Source organism: Emys orbicularis, chromosome 13 (assembly GCF_028017835.1).
Source record: "Emys orbicularis isolate rEmyOrb1 chromosome 13, rEmyOrb1.hap1, whole genome shotgun sequence".
Classification (NCBI taxonomy): Eukaryota; Metazoa; Chordata; order Testudines; family Emydidae; genus Emys; species Emys orbicularis.
In genome coordinates this window covers 13,023,548-13,041,044 of record NC_088695.1, presented here as the reverse complement: position 1 = coordinate 13,041,044, position 17,497 = coordinate 13,023,548, and the positions used below count along the sequence as shown (strand labels likewise).

General features: G+C 42.5%; 1 pseudogene; it reads right to left on the bottom strand.

Moving 5' to 3' along the window:
* Positions 1 to 4,119: 4,119 nt before the first annotated feature.
* Positions 4,120 to 13,699, bottom strand: LOC135887444 (OCIA domain-containing protein 2-like; annotated as a pseudogene).
* Positions 13,700 to 17,497: the final 3,798 nt, after the last annotated feature.

The window sequence follows — 17,497 nt, the reverse complement described above, 5'->3', positions numbered from 1 at the left end:
GTTTATCCATTACTTACAAATATCTATCTTGTTTTTGATGTCCACTACTTGCTTTTCCTGTTTCTATAAATTTGTTCTAACACATTTTCAAAATGAAACAAAATTTCTAAATTTGTACCATTTTTACATGCGCACCATACTCTAGAAAGTATGTTAAAATCCACACACAAATCGTTACCTCCTGTTGAATGATAGACAGTTTTCTAAAACATAAAAACAACAAAGCCCTTGCTTGGGTGATTTCTCTAATCCTGCACTGCAGTAAATGAAAGATATTTTTAAATATATTCCCTGCATTGTACAGTGTACATATCCTCACTCATGCTTTTTTCAGTGGATTTGTGTACTTGCAGTGCATTTTTTTAAAAAAACCTTTAGATGGAGCTAAAAAAATCAGCTCTGCAAAAATATAATGCAATAATGACCCAAACTTGGAAATATAGTGTGGTGTATTGTTTAATTATTTTCTGCATTTGAAATAGAATGCTCACACTAATCTCAATCTCATTGGATTACAAGTCTTTTTTAATTAAAAAAATGTAATTCACACTAAAACTTACACAAGTGGTGAACTTGGTGTCCCTGCTGTTCATATTAGATTGACATCAATGCACTCCAGTTATTAATACTTCACTGACAGCAAGAGACATTCCTATTTTCTAACTAGGCTAGAAGAAGTACAAGACAATCCTTTTGGTACAATACAGGTCATGCTTTGATTCAGTTTATATAGCAGTGGGCCTGCTGTTGTGTACCACAGATGGTATTTAGGGCTTGTCCTATACTTTATGGAACCTTGGGTTCATTCCTCTTCATAGGTCCCTTGCACCTCTGCATACCAGACACTCAGCTGGCTGCTAACTGTTGTTGTATAGACAAAGCCATTGCCATGCCAGGAGTGCAGCAAGTGAAGCAGAAGGAACACCTCAAAGGATGCCTTAGGCAGCAATCACGCTATGCAAGCCCAGGCTATGGATAGGGAAGGAATAGATGCTAAGCAAGGAAAAATAGACTGCTGAGAGAGCAAGCTGTCAATTGACAGGTGTCTTTCTAGAGCTGGCAACTGTTTAGCAGGGGTTGTATGAAGACTCTTGCTGGACAGGGCCGTGTGCAGCTTTGTGCATAGTATAGGCATAAGGCAATTACAGAAGATATTACAGTTGACTTGATTTTACAAGCATTTGCCTCAGGATAAGGTTTATAATGCACATGCATGTATGATAATCCAGCATTTAACATTCGACAAGTTAGGGCTTGTATCAATTTAGTCATAGCAGACTATGCTGAGACCTAACATCCAGCTGTAGTAAATGAAGTATTATTACTGAAATGTGCATATAGAAAAAGGTAGAAAAAGCATTTGTTACTTACTATGAGATACCTGAAGTTGCCCATGTGCTAACCTGCATAGCTGCCTACTGCTACCTCAGTGGACACATCTGATGAATAGTAATATCAAACTCTCTACAAGCTGAATAAAGTTAATTGCCAGGAGTGGAAGACAAGCTTTTTCAGGGATAGTCTGAGACTGTGGAATGAACTTCCCCCAGAACTAAGGACCATCACAAACTTCACCACTTCCTGCTCCAAGTGTAAAGCACATTTCTTTGATCATGTCTTCTCTAACAGAAGCACATAACAACATGTTTATTTAAAAAAAACAAAAAGAACAAAAAAATATCCTACCAAAACAAGACACTCCATTGCACATGCTTGCTGGAGAGAAATTGAGAACAACAAACATGACAGATGTTAGTAATGTCTCTTAATGCACTATGGGAAGGTGCTCAAATGCTACAGTAATGAGCACAGTATAAGATTGTGTATAGAATAAAATAGACAATCCTCTTTCCTTAATTAGAAAACTATCAGAGGTTCCAGTATCTGATCTGCAAATACATTAATCTTTCAGAAAATCTTTCTGACGTTGAAGGGAACTGAAAACATTTCCCTGCTCCATCTTGGTTTTTTTCCCCCCTTTCACATTTAATGGATACAGTAATGGTGATACTGTATTTTAGTCTGAAAAAGATGTTAGATCTATTTACTAAGTAATTCTGAATCATCTGCAGTTTGCATATGAGAATTTTTCACTACTTTCACTAAGTTCATTAATTAAATTTGTTATATTTCATTTTGCAAGACTTTTAACCTTACGTTTTCCAAGCTGTAGCATAACATCTGACTATTTTAGTGGGAGTTGGTCAACAAAAACTCTTCAAATGTAGGTGTTAGAGTTCAAATTAGAGTTCATAACAGTAGCCTGTGATGATCTGGGGAATCTGTGTACAACTTATGAATTCCGGTTAGTTTTATGAAATTGTTGTATCACTCAATCATCAATGTGCAGTGAGTCAACCAGGAGCTGACAGCATCCCTGATGTGTATTATCCCTGCATGTTTGGAAGAAGCTATAGAACAAAAAAAGATGTTGACCTTAAGGGCTCCATCTGAACAGTGCTAAGGAGGATGCCTGAGCTGGGAGAACAGTTCTACCCAGGTGGTCTGACGGAAAGGGAGAATGGAAAATCCGCAAAATGCAGCTTCCCCGGGCCTGGGAGGGGGTGTGAAGAACTCCAGGAGGGGTAGAGGGGGGAGGGGCTGAACTGATGGCTGTGGGGCTTTGTGGAGAGAACTGGTGGGGGCAGAGGATGGGCAGATATGAGAGACATGAGAGAGTGCTTCTTCCGCAGGGGCCAAAATCACTTTATCCAATAAATGTAGGAGTGAGTAGCGCTCTCTCTCACTCACACACACACTCTTTCTCTCTCTCAAAAAATCAAGAGAGACCAAAAAGCACAATACAGTGGGGTTTTTTTTTAAATCTCATGGTGTTTTTTGGGATCCAATTCATGAGTTTTGATCTCTTGAGGCCACATGGGGGACTCAGACACAAAGGAAGTTTGGGCAGGAGAGAGGAATAGAGGGGCCTGTTTTGTAGCAACAGGGCAATTTTTAACTATGAAACCGAGGAAGAAAGAGGTGGCCTGCAGAAGAGAGAGGCTCCATGATTTGGAGGAGAAGCTATGTGCATGTGGGGATCTGGACTCCTTTGTGGCTCTGACCTAAACCTGAAGAATGTTCAAGTGTGAAGCGGAACCTGAGGGAGGAAAATGTGTCCAGGTGATTTATTGTTTGTCTAGATCTGGCTTTAGAATATTCTGCAGAGCCTGTGTATCTGCTTACTTTCACTACTGCATGCCCCTGAAGAGATGAACTGTAAAGCCAGAATACTCACAAGGTGGAATGCTGGGAAAGGTGTGCATATGCAACTGGGGTGTCTATGGGGGGTCAGCACTGGACTGGGGGTATAAGGCAGCTGGACCATGAGGTCCCATTTCTGTGAAAAGGTAACAGAGAGTCAATGCCAAGGAAGTTTTATCTTAGGCTGCTTTCTAGATATATTTTTTTCTTATTAAAGAAACTAAATCCTGACTTCCCTTTGTTCCTGATTAAAGCCTGGATTGTCCTGTGGGGATCTGTACACACAGAGGGTCCTCTGAGTGAGAGTGCTCATGGAGAAGGGGATATTAGCCAGAAGCACAACACTTTTGAACTTAAAAATTCTAAAAGAACAAAGTATTATTAAAGCATTTTTATTAATATGCAAACAGTAATTAACTGGGTTTTTCTGTAATTCATTATTTTTTTTCTTTTCTAATGTCAGATTAGAGCAAACCTAAATAACATAGGTTTCTGAGCTTGCTTTCACTTCTTTCCCCAATGTTCATGTTTTGAGAAAGAAAACTTCTTTTTATTAAGTTGTCTATTTAGGAATAATGTTCAGAACGTCTTCCAAAGAGATTTGACTAGACAGGCATAAATAAAATGTCACTTTCCTCTCTTAAGTCCAGATTCAAAGCCCACTGAAGTCAATGGGATTCTTTCTAATAGTACCCAGAGGATACCTATTGTCAAGTATGGTGATACATGCAGTCCTTGCCCAGTACAAAGAGTTATGCAAAACTGATCACAGTATAGGGGGCTTGATGGGCTGCTTAGCAGTGCAATGTCATTTAAATACTCTTGCATTCTTTTTCTTTCATGCAGGAGACAAATGCTTCCAATTATGGCCTTTTGCAGGTTGCACTGAGATTAGGTCATTGCCACTTACAAGAATTGCAATATCTAAGTTTTCAGTGCCAAGAGCTAAAATGCATCTAAGGAAAAAAGAAACATACTGGGGTGTGATACCAACAGAAAAAAATAGAAACTGTATTACTAGAAATTAGCATTTATTATATAGGCAAACTTTTTTAAAAACAACCCAATCCTCACAGTGTACTGGTTTACACCTGACTGTAGGCTTAATTTCTTCTGTCCAGAATAAGCTATTGAAGGAAGAGACTTTTAGTGCAGGATTTTGTCATCTTTGTCAGTTCTACAATTCAGATACCAAGATATGAAGTAACTTCTTAAAAAGAAGAAACGTGATCTGAAACAAACAAACAAACAAACAAACAAACAAACAAACAAACAAACAAACAAACATTTTTTATAAAAAATACTGAGCTCTGAGAGGTAAGTTCTCCTCAGATGTACATGTGCATCGGGTGACTTCAGAGGGAGTTCTGCACAAGTCTCTGAGGTAAGAATTTGGCCCTGAATTTGTGTGCAGTACAATAATTTTAATTAGATGTAATCTGAGGGTAAGTTTGTGCATGATACACATTTTTAGCATGAGAAGTGATGGAAATGCAATATCCACCATCTATCACACTTGTAGCTCATTGACTGTACATATTTTAAAAAGGAAAGAAGTGATCATCAAACAACACAATATTTTGTGTATTCTAATTGAAATGTTCAGTGAGTCTCTAATCTCAAATTTTTTTATGTTTAATTGTATAAAAAAACCCGCTTAACGTTTTTCCTAAATTTCAAAGTTCTTCCATCAGAACTGACTCTGGGTACATGTAAAACATAGTTTTCAAAGCTAGCCAGTACATGTATATTAAACAACACAGCTCACAATAATTCCTTTGTCAAAAGCTTGAGAAAGGAGATGGCCTTTGCGTTTGGATCCGGGGGTTAACAAACTCAGTCTTTGCCAGACCAGTAGAGTAAGCAAACTAAAATATGCACCAATTCCTGCTCTCAACTTGACTCAAACATCTTTAATTAAACATACTATGGACTCTTTATTTTAAGTCAATGGAAATAATCATATGTGAATGAGGCAAGCAAGATTTGGGGCAAAATTCCCAAAAACACTTAATGACTTAGGCACCTAAGTCCCATTGGTTTTCAAGTCAGTTTGGTGCTTTTGAGAATCTTACCTTGTCCCTATATCACTGCAGATTTGGAGTGCAATAATCATGTAGGCTAGGTTCAAATGAGGCCTCACTGTTTACTTACTCCACTGGCTAACTATTGTAGCCACTAAAAAAGGCCATAGGTGTAACAAAATTCCTCCAGACTATTAAAGTCCAGATGGGACGCTCTAATGATGCCACACTTCAGTCTAATGTCTTCTTCAATGATAATACATTACATCAACATGTTTCATTGTGATTACCATGCACTGACAAAATCCATCAAAATCACACAGTTTTGGGTCAATGAACAGGATCTGCTAAGATATCCCTCTCAATGTCATTCACAGAGATTTTAAAGAGAGAGGGAACCCTTTATGATCATCTAGCCTGACTTCCTGTATAACACAGGCCAAAGAGCCTCACCCAATAATTTCTGCATCAAACCCATACTTTCTGTTTGAGCTAGAGTATAGTATTACATGCAAATAGTAAGGACATTATTTACTGTTCATGTTCTTAAAACATCAATATTTCAGCTGTATTTTTGACATACCAAAAATGATCAGACCATACATGTTCAACTTAAAAAAGATATTAGGAACAGAAAACAGCATTCAAACTAGAAGAGAAATATTTATTTCTTTTCTTCTAACTTACAACTAGCCAGAGAATCCCACTGAATTCTAGCTGGATCAAAAAAAATAGTGCTGTTTGTATGAGAATTTTGGAGCTAAATTAGGAGTTCCTCAGAAGTGGGAATTTAAAATTAATGTTAAATGTATGTAAAGAGAAAATGTAGAATCAAGGTTAACTTCAGAACCATAAATAGAATTCCTAATTATCAGTCTTTCATCTCATGAAGTTTATGTTTATATTGTATTGTGGCAAGTGTTTTAAACTAGAATACTGTTCAAAATAAAGAATAAAATCAAAAGCTTCCTTAAGATTCAAATGTGTGTACCTGGGATTATGAAGCTGAAGGCTTTGAGTTTTCCTGTCCATTAGATCCAAAATTTGCTTCGCATTCCTTGCAGGTATGATGACAGTGCCTAAAATCAGGAGGAAAATAGAGCATTCAAGATTTTTGCTCATATTTCTCTAACACAGCTGTCATCTTTGTGTCGTATATTGGTAAAAGTATTCTTTTAGAAGGAATTTGTTGAACAGGCTTTATAGAAGGAATCTCTTGTTGTTTTCCATTCATCCGATTTACGTTCTTCGGTCCTTCCAGATGTCTTATGCTATGGGATGATGTCTGAATGCCCCAGCAAAACAACCTTATTATTCTTATGTATTGTTTGTTTTCAGTAGTGCCCAAAATATAGTAGAGCTTTCCAAGCAGGAAAAGGAAGCATGATCCCTGAAAAAAGGAACTCACAATCTAGACAAGACCAGTGGGTAAAGGCAAGGGTTACCAAACTATAGATGGCCAATTGGTCACATCTTTGTAATACAGTGTTGTATTAACACAACAGGTTTTTTGGGGGGGGAGCGGGGGTTTAAGTGGGGGAGGGAAGATTTTATTAAAAAAATATTGGTTTAGGATTTTTAAATTATTTCAAAATACCCTTCCAATTTCCCATTATCAGTCAGCTAATTTACATAGGCATCACAGCACAAATGAGCTTTCAGAAGGGATTTTAATACAGAGAGGTGGCCTTGTGGATGAGCTTTTGGAAATGCATTTCCTATGCGGGGAGCAGTGTAGTACACATGGACAAATTGAGGGAGATATCACTGGCTCGGGGGAGGAGGTGGGAGTTAATACAAAATGAGATGTGGGTGGGAGCAGCATTTGGTTTTGAAGGCAGTGACAACAAACTTGAACTTGATGTGTTGGACGGGGGAGCAAGTAGAGAGATTCAAAAGAGGGGATGACATGGTCTGAGGTAAGGAAAATGATCTTAGCAGCTGCATTTTGTATGGACTGGAGACAGGATGGGTGTTCAGGAAGCTAGAGAAGAGGAGGCTGCACTGATTATGGCAGAGAACAATGAACTGTAGGGATATGAAGATGTGGTGCAGGAAAAAGCTGCAGGATTTGGATACATACATCTTGGACGTATGGAACAAAGGAGAATTCAAAGGTGAGTTACAGGCCAGACGGATGGGATAGATGGTGTGATATTTAATGGCACCAGACAGAAGGTAAATTGCTAACTGTTGATCTTTTATAATTAATTAGTATATAGAGAGGCTGAGGATTTAATCCTTTAAATTACAGGATTATTTATGTCTTCCAAACAATGCAGATTACATTGAATTTAATTTGTAACTTTCTAATAAGTTCCACATAATCTGGAACTACATAACTGCAATATATATCCTTAGGTATAGCATTCAAGAGTGTCCTATGAGCTGAAGCAAAAGGTTTAAATGTATGCTGTAGCTGCCTCTCTCTTTCATTCTATTTTCAATAACTATGTTTTGATCTAAGAATAAGTGATCTATATTCAAGACAAACCTTTTATATTCTGGACCAAATGGCTGAACTCCTATACTCTGGAACTTTCTCTGGCATACTCGTATGTATTACATCGTCCCAATGGCAAGACCAAAGGCACCAGCAACTGTACAAACAGATCACAAAATATTGTTAATTCAAGAGTCTAACTCAAGATACTATTATTTGTCCTTTGTACAGTAAATTGCACTTATGTAGGACTTTTTCATCCCAAAGTACTTTATAAACATATACAAAGATTATACTGTAATAGTGGTAAGTTCTCTTATCACTGAAATGCAACCATCTGTGGAGTGAAACACTGCAGCTGGTTAAGAATACACAGCAACACGGCACAACAGTTTAGATGTAAAAAAGAAAACTATATATACTTGGAATTTCAGGGGGAATTTAGATGAGGAGTGTAATAATAGCCCATGGTGAAATTTGACAAAGACATAAGAGTTGACTCCCCCTACCTTTGCAAAATGCCCCATGGGTTTTTTTTTTTTTTTTTTTTTTGATTATTACAAATAGCTAGGACTTCAGTTTAAGTCTTGTCTTCCTATGTCAAAGGCTTCTTTAATACCACTGGGCTCTGGTTCAGTACTCATTCAAAAAGAAAAACTAATTCTGGCAACATGTTGAATTTTCTGTGGAGGTCTCACATCCAAGTATACACCAAATGAAACCTGCTTAGCTTTTGAAAACAGATGAGATTACGTCATTTAAATGGCGTGGTTGCATTATGTAAATGCAATACAAAACAATTTCTGTGCAAACAATTTTTTTAACAAAATGTTCCAAAGTTAGACACGGAGGATACATTGAATTTGTATTATTATTTCTTTATTTGAGCAGTTACATTGCTGTAATACTTAGAGAATTTAACCATGTTGAGAACTTGTTATGGTAGTCATATGGTATTGCCAGGGCCTTACTGCTGTACATTATGTAATAAACGACAGTACCTGCCCCACAAAAGTTTATAATCTAAAAGACTAGACATAACAGGCAGATAAAATAAGCAAGGTCGTGAGAGCAGGGAGAGAACATGGGAACAAAATTGTAGGATATTGTAGCATAGATTAGCTATGTCCACAATCAGCAGTCCAAACTCACCATTGGCCTACCCATGATCAGATGGCAGAATTCTGTGTGCATTATGGCAAGATGACAGTTAATGAGGCTAAGGTGGGGAGGTACAGATTTTGATTGGAAGTTTTTCCCACAAGAAAGAGGTGGCATGGGAGAGGTGCTTGTGGAAGAAGCAGACAAGCAGACCATTGAGAATGGTGTTATTGACAGAACCATGGTGAGGGTTGACCTTGCAATAATATAATAATGCAGATAGGACAATTAAAAATTGAATATATACTCTTACTGAAAAAATCTTCATTAAACAAGCTTTACTTAATAAATTAGTTTGTAAACTTAGTAGAATCCTATTTACCTAGACTGCTATACTGACACCTTATGGGTTCAGATAAGCAGAAGTTTGCATAATTGACATTCACTAAAACAGGGAGACACACAGTTAGCTCACAAAGGAAGTCTGGATAGTGGAGGTTTGGAAAGTTCAGATTCTACTGTTAATAAATATCCCCCAATCTTTTTTTTCCTTTTAAAATAAAAGTACTGACTTACATGCAATTTTAGGTAATGATCCAAATCTTGGGTTCGATGAGAGCAAGCCTAAAATAAAACGCAATAGTTAAGAATGCCTATCCACTTGAGAAACTCATCATCATCTAACAACAAAAGTGGTCTTTTTCTAACAAGCCTTTCTCATTTCTCAGAGCAAGGGCTATACAATACTTAAAAGTATGGTAGCTTTGATTTAGGAAAATACACCATTCCCAAAGCATTCTGGTAATTTCCAATGCAATTATTTGTGTGGTGGCACACAAGTATCAGGGAAAAATATTTTGTGCTGCCATGTGGGGGATTGGAGTCCAGGTCTCTTGTTCAATTTCTTCCTCGTTGGAAGAATAAATTAAAGGCAGAGCCAATGATAGCTGGAGGGACAGACACATAGAATGCGAGGACAGTAGTCTTCAATTTTAACTTGGAGCTAGAGATGTGATTTCCAGGTCAAGGACACATACCTGCGCTAGCTCTGCGCTAAAAATAGTGTTGCCATGGCAGCATGAGAGGTGGATGGGCTAGCCGCCCTAATTATGTGCCTATGATACCTTGGGTGGGTACATAATTAGAGTGGCTAGCCAATCCTGCCAGCCCTGCTGCCATGGCTACACTCTATTTTTAATATGCTAACTCAATCACCACTGATGTGGGTATGTTTCCTCAGCGGAGAATCGCACCCCCAGCTCCAACTGGAGATATACCCATGCTGACATGTACCAACCCAATGTTAGCCCTGTTAGTTTTGTAACCCTGGTGATGAAATAGGTTTATTGGCTGCAGTCATTATTAAATTTTCAGGTAATGGATGCCCCAGTCCTCATTCAAACACAACTCCTACTAAAGTTAGTGGGAGTGTTGCTTGAATACAGCCTTCAAATTGATCACAAACTGAGTTTCATAGCAATGTGTGATGGGGTGTGCTCCCCACACTGGCCCTGCAAGAGCTGAGTTGGGCCAGGTGGGCCCAATCAGCTAATTAGGCTGCAAACAGGGGAGAGCTTTAGGCAACTAATTAGAGAGAAGCTCATGTGTGAAGGACAGGTGGGGCTTCTACAAAAGATAGGAAATTGGAAGCAGAAGTGGCTGCAGGAAGGTGGTGTATAGTCACACCCTGGGAGAAGGGAGGTGTGTTTGGCGGCTATAGAGGAAGTAGCCAATGGTTGTTCCCTGGGAGGAGGGAGTAGAGTGGTTGGCAAACCTCAGAGAGTGGGGGAGTGCTGGGGTAGGAAGCAACCCAGGGAGTAAGCAGTGAGGTTGGAGACTGAGCAGACCTTGGCTGCATGTTGTAGGGTCCCTGGGCTGGAACCCAGAGTAGAGGGTGGGCCTGGGTTCCCCTACCCACCACTGGGGCAGTGAACTGGAAGACCATTGGGGTCACTGTGGGAGTGACAGAATTTGAAGGACTGTACCCAGGAAGGGGGGAATGCTGAGTGACCTGGCCAGAGAGCTGAGTTACAAAGGGGACTGCTGTGGTTCCTGAGAGCAAGAGAGAGGCTGCAGAGGAGAAACTGATGGGATATACCTGCTGGAAGGGGTGTTGACCTGACTAAGCTAATCCCCAGAACCACCAGCAGGTGGTGCCCTCCAGCAGTGAGTAGAGCAAACCTGTCACACAAGGTTATAGTATATGAAACTTGAACTGCTCATAAACTATGTCAAATATAACAAAACCTCTACAATAGTACAAATAACAGATAAGGAAGTAAATGATTATGAACAGGGTTATTTCATATCAAAATTACTTAGTTAAATGTTCGCCTATGGCACAAAGTGGTGGAATCTGGCCCTAACAGGCCTGTTGAGATTTCTTCAGCATAGGGGAGCTTGCAGCTGGTGTAAAGCAGTGTAACCAAATCCTAATGCCCACCCCCACTTCACTCCACCTGATTTGGATGTTGAGGATGAGCCAGATAGCACCTGTGCTCTACTGGTTTTAACAGAGGTATGGTCCTTTGGGAACCACAGCCAGCTGGCATAAACTACAGCAGATTAGCTGGGATTGGGACCGGGACCAAGATAGCTTGACTATAATTAGCAGGTGGTTGTAACTGCCCTCTGCCTTTTCTGCACTGAGCAGAATTTGGCACAGAGTCTGGGCCATAACACAAAGAAGGCTGGATTTTTTTCCAGAAATTGTGAACATGAACATACTGAAACCTTGTATAGAGCTCAGAGAAGTATAATACAGTAACTCCACACTTAACATTGTCCCGGTTAATGTCACTTTGTTGTTACATCGCTGATCTATTAGAGAACATGCTCATTTAAAGTTGCGCAATGCTCTCTTATAACGTTGTTTGGTAGCCACCTGCTTGTCCACTGCTTGCGGGAAGAGCAGCCTTTTGGAGCTAGTGGTGGGGGCTGGGAACCAAGGTGGGCTGGCAGCCCCCCCATCAGCTCCCCTAATTTCCTGTGTGGCAGCTGCCAAGCAGTTCAGGTGTCCCTCCCCGCACTGCTGTGTGCTGCTCCTGCCCTCTGCCTTGGAGTTGCTCCCGAGAGCCTCGTGCTTGCTGTGCAGGGAGTTGGGGGAAGAGGGGTGCTGATGTCAGGATGTCCCCCTCCCCCTGTATTCCATCTCCACAGAGCTGGGGAGGAGGGAGACATGACAGGGCTCAGGAGTGAGGGAGCTTGCTGGCAGCAGCAGCAGCTGCTGTCTCAACTTGCTGATCTACATAAAAAGGCAGTGTACTTAGAGTGGAGCCAGCATACTAAAAGGGGCAATGTGCGTCTCTCACTCACGCACACTTTGGAAAGTGGAGGGAGTGGTGCGCTCCAGTGGGATAGCGTGGGTTCATCATCTTGGTCAGTTTCCACAGGGAATGTTTGCAGCGACTGCCATGCTGCTGTCTCCTCCCTCCATTTGTGCTGCCTTGTAGAGTGTGAGGCTACATTAACAACAGCGTATTAACCCTTGAGGGCTCAGCCAAGTGCTGCATTTAGCAGCAAAGCATTCTCTGGGAAATATCCCACCCTCTGATTCCACCACAATTTATAGTGTGTGTGTGTGTGTGTGTGTGTGTGTGTGTGTATATATATATATATATTTATATATATATAAATCTTTTGCCTGGCCAAAAAAATTTCCCTGGAACCTAACCTCCCCCTAATTACATTAATTCTTATGGGGAAATTGGATTCGCTTAACATTGTTTTGCTTAAAGTAGCATTTTTCAGGAACATAACTACAACATTAAGCAAGGAGTTACTGTATATATAGAAAATTGTGCAAGAACTTATGATTCTAAAACCAAATGTGCTCTATTTTTAATATTGTATGGGATACTATAAACTCTATTTAAATTACCTACAGTTATATAGCATCAATACACATATTATAAACCTAGTTTTTTAGAAATTTCTAACTTGTGTAAAAATATACTTTGGATTGAAATATGAAAAGCAAAATCTCAGCACAGCAGAAGGGGTAGAAGTCCTTAAACACACTTAATGACATGGACTAGATCTGTTATCAACATTAAGAGACATTCTAACCGAATGCAGGCTTTGTTTTTTCATATTTTATATATTTAATTCTGTAGAAAAATATCATGCTAAAAATTAAGAGCTGTTCCAGGAAGTACAAAGTGAAAGCTGTGATGCTATAATTAACCTATCTATAGTCTATAGGACTGGACATTGTCATTTAATATCTTACACCATAAATGCTGCATATTCCAGGTATAGAAGGGAAGCATGGGCAGACCTGTAGCCATTTTAGGGTGGAGTTTAAGCCATAAGATTTATTTTATTGTTTTTGACAGTCTGTATTAAACTAAACTTAAACATAAGACCAAAGGCTGCCCTCAGTTACACCTGTGCAACCCCACTGACTTTGTAAAATACTGTATTGCTAGCTTCTGCATTTTCATTTGGTTGTGAATAAATGCCTCCCCGAATCTTGCTTGTATCACGAAGAAAATATCTCACAAAAAGGCCTTCTGACATGAGGCCATCTTTCTTGGGAAAATGTAAAAGCTTTATATATCACCAGTATCTCCTAAAGGGCTGAAACCTTGCCCTAAACAGACAGATACACCTGAGAAAGCTGCCATGAGTGTAGTGGATGCAGACACCTGACCTGGAGACCAGCAATCTATTAATATTTGCTAATGGATCAGCAGGAACTCCACAGAGGAATACTGGCAAGCCCCTCCTCCTCATCACTTATATGTATAAGTCCCTCTGTTCAGACAACTGTTCACCTGGATTCTATTTGATAGTAAGAATATAAAAATGCCAGTCATTGGCTAAAGATAGCATTCAACAGAAAGGGGAAGCAACTCCAATTTACCTGTTTGTTTTGTTGCTGTAAAGATGCCTGAACTTTACTTTGGTCTGTCTCTGAAGACATGTCTGTCTGTCCTTCCCCCTTTCCTCCTAATAATCTTGGTAAACAGCAAAGTCAGCAACGCTGTCTTTCACAGCTGGCTCCTCCTCTCACTGTTTGGTACAAAGGTAAAAAGAGTAAAAGTATTACATTGTTATAGGCAACTGTTTACCCAGAGAAAACACCCATTTTGAAAGCAGCATTGTTTTTATTGCAGATACTATTTGAATAACCTGATATTAAATGTAACTAAAAAGAGATACAATACCTGAACTCTAAGGCCTTGTCTACACTACGAGAGTACTTCGATTTTAGTTAATTTGACTATGTGGAATCGATATTACTAAGTCGAACGTGTGTGTCCACACTAAGGACAGTAATTCGACTTTGTGAGGCTTTGTGAGTCCACACTAACGGGGCAAGCGTCGACATTGGAAGCGGTGCACTGTGGGCAGCTATCCCACAGTTCCCGCAGTCCCCCCTGCCCATTGGAATTCTGGGTCGAGCCCCAAATGCCTTCTGGGTAAAAAAATGTGTCGAGGGTGCTTTTGGGCGCCTGTCGTCATCCGTCCGTCACTCAAGCCCGCCCTCCCTCCCTCCCTGAAAGCGCCGGCGGGAAATCAGTTCGCGCGCTTTTCTGATTACTGACAGCGCGGACGCCACAGCAGTGCGAGCATGGATCCCTCTGCGACCATCGCTGCAGTTGTGGCAGTTCTCAACGCCTCGCATCTTCTCCTCCACCTGTACCAGAGGCAGCTGCAGATCAATCATGAGAGGAGGCTACGGCACTACCGTGACGGCATGAAGTCGGACACTAGCTCCGACCTCTCTGAGAACATGAGACCCAGCGCCCAGGACATCTCGCTGTCACTGGGTCTTGTTGATACTGTTGAACAGCGATTCTGGGCCCGTGAAACCAGCATGGAATGGTGGGACCGCATAGTGCTGCAGGTCTGGGATGAATCCCAGTGGCTGCGCAACTTTCGCATGCGGAAGGGGACTTTCCTCGAACTGTGTGAGTTGCTGTCCCCTTCCCTGAAGCGAAAGGACACCCGGATGCGGGCAGCCCTGACTGTCCAGAAGCGAGTGGCCATAGCCCTCTGGAAGCTCGCAACGCCAGACAGCTACCGGTCCGTCGCTAACCAGTTTGGCGTGGGGGTTGCTGTTATGCAAGTAGCCAGGGCAATCGTCAAGCTACTGCTATCTAAGGTAGTGACCCTGGGAAACGTGGAGCTCATCAGAGATGGCTTTGCCGAGATGGGATTCCCAAACTGCGGTGGGGCTATAGATGGGACTCACATCCCTATCCTGGCACCGGACCACCAGGCTAGCCAGTACATCAACCGGAAGGGCTACTTTTCCATGGTGCTGCAAGCACTGGTGGACCATCGGGGACGTTTTACCAATATCTACGTTGGATGGCCTGGCAAGGTTCATGACGCTAGGGTGTTCAGGAACTCTGGTCTGTGTAGACGGCTGCAGGACGGTCTTTACTTCCCGGACCACAAAGTAACTGTTGGGGATGTGGAGATGCCTACAGTCATCCTCGGGGACCCCGCATACCCGCTAATGCCCTGGCTCATGAAGCCCTACACTGGCGCACTGGACTCAGGGAAAGAACTATTCAACTACCGGCTCAGCAAGTGCAGAATGGTGGTGGAGTGTGCTTTTGGCCGTCTCAAGGGGAGATGGAGGAGCCTACTCACTCGCTGTGATCTCAGCGAGACCAATATCCCCATTGTGATAGCTGCTTGCTGTGTGCTCCACAATTTGTGTGAGAGCAAGGGGGAGACCTATATGTCAGGGTGGGAGGTTGAGGCAAATAGCCTGGCTTCTGATTACGTCCAGCCAGACAGCAGGGCGATTAGAAGATCACAGCGGGACGCGCTGTGCATCAGGGAGGCTTTGAAAGCCAGGTTCCTGACTGAACAGGGTCTCCAGTGACTTTTTACTTTGTGCACACAGATGCTGAACTTGCCCCCGTTTCTTTACCCAGTTACTGTTGACTATCCTTCCAAGTTACATACCCCCTTCCCCACCTTCCCAACAAATAAAATCTTTTCTGTTCCGTTAATGCACAAGGTTCTCTTTTTTACTGTTTTCGCGGGAATGTTTTAAACCGGGGACGCAGACTGTGGCGGGGGGGCGGGCTTAGTGTTTTGATGCAAATGATGCTTCTAAAGTCCAGGAATGACAGGCTCCGCAGTGCTGGACTGGTTGTTTCAACGCAGCCTGCCAGCAGTCCTGGGCGGGACTGGATGTATGTGTCGGCCAAGTGACTTTCTGGCAGGGGGCGGAGGGTAACAGATCCCCTGCTGCGTGGCTCTGTGATCCAGGATAAGGACCGCGGCATAGGATCTCTAACTGCCCTCCCCCGACACAAAGTCACAGATCAACCCCCTCGCACCCCAGAACAAGAAAACCGCCTCCCAGACTGACCAGGGTAACTGGTGACTGTGCTGTGTATGTGTCCTGATGCTGGACCTGCCCCCGCCTCTGTAGCCTGCTACAGGTGACTGTCCTGTCCAAGTAACAAACCCCTTCCCCCCCTTCAGACAGAATCCCCTCCAAAAGACACTCTCGGAAACAGTACTTAACAGAAACAGATGTTTTATTGTGAACCGCACATGAAAAGGGGGGGGGGGGTGGATGAAACTTGGACATGGGCTAGTGTGAGATGGGTAGGAAAGGACTTTTCAAACTTTGGAACGAGAGCCTTCCATTGCTGCAGCAGTGTGCAGTGGCCGACTGACAGTTTTAATGGACCTTGCCACCCCTCCTTCTTTGTACTTTTGGTGAGGGGGGTGTGGGACTTGGTGGCGGGGGAGGGCGGTTAGAGATAGACAGCAGCAGTGCTCTGTCCTCCTGCCTCCGGTCTTGCAGAACATCCACTAGGCGCCGGAGCGTCTCCGTTTGATCCCTCATTAGTCCAAGCAGGGTTTGAGTAGCCTGCTGGTCCTCCTGGCGCCACCTCTCCTCCCGTTCCATGACTGCTCTGTGCATTTGTGACAAGTTCTCCCTCCACTGTGTCGTCTGGGCTGCCTGCTCTCGTGAGCACTCCATAAGTTCATAAAACATGTCTTCACGAGTTTTTCTCTTCCTTCTTCTAATCTGCGCTAGCCTCTGGGAGTGTGATGCCAGGCTGGGTTGGGAGACAGTCGCAGATGTGTCTGTGGGAATGGGAAAAAGGGAGTAAATTCCTGAGACAGATACATGAAGTTGCTAACAAAGAGCATAGTCTTTCTCTGTGAACAACACCATGCACTGCACCTTTCACATGCGCACTCAGGACAAGGTCGAATTTTCGGCCCTCGCCTTATGTGTCTGGGGTCCTGCAGTTGCGATCAGAGAAGCGTTGCAGGACACCTCTACTTCTGCTGCAGGAAAACATGGTAAGCCGTAGACTTGTGGCAGCTTAAACATGTAATAGTAGCACTGGGCTCCTTTCGCACTGAATGCAAGGCCACTCTCTGCTGGCAGCAATCAGGGAAGCATGAGCTCTGCCCCTGTCCCACCACCTCGCGGCTGTCCCCGGGAAAGATCCCTGTATGCTGCCCCTCTGCCGCCTCCTCAGCGTGGCTGTAAAGCAGTCCCAATACTAACATTCCCCTCCCTAATTTAAAGCAGGGCGTCATGTGTGACATAACCCTCATGAGGATCTCGGAGACCGAGAGGGGAAGGATGCTGCGTGAAAGCATGCAGAGGCCTGGGCCGTATGCCGCCATGCTGTGCCGCGCACTGATCCCCGACTACCTGATGGACTCATGGCGTGGGAACGTGTGTTACCACGGGGGACCAAACAAGATCGCCCTGCCATTGAAC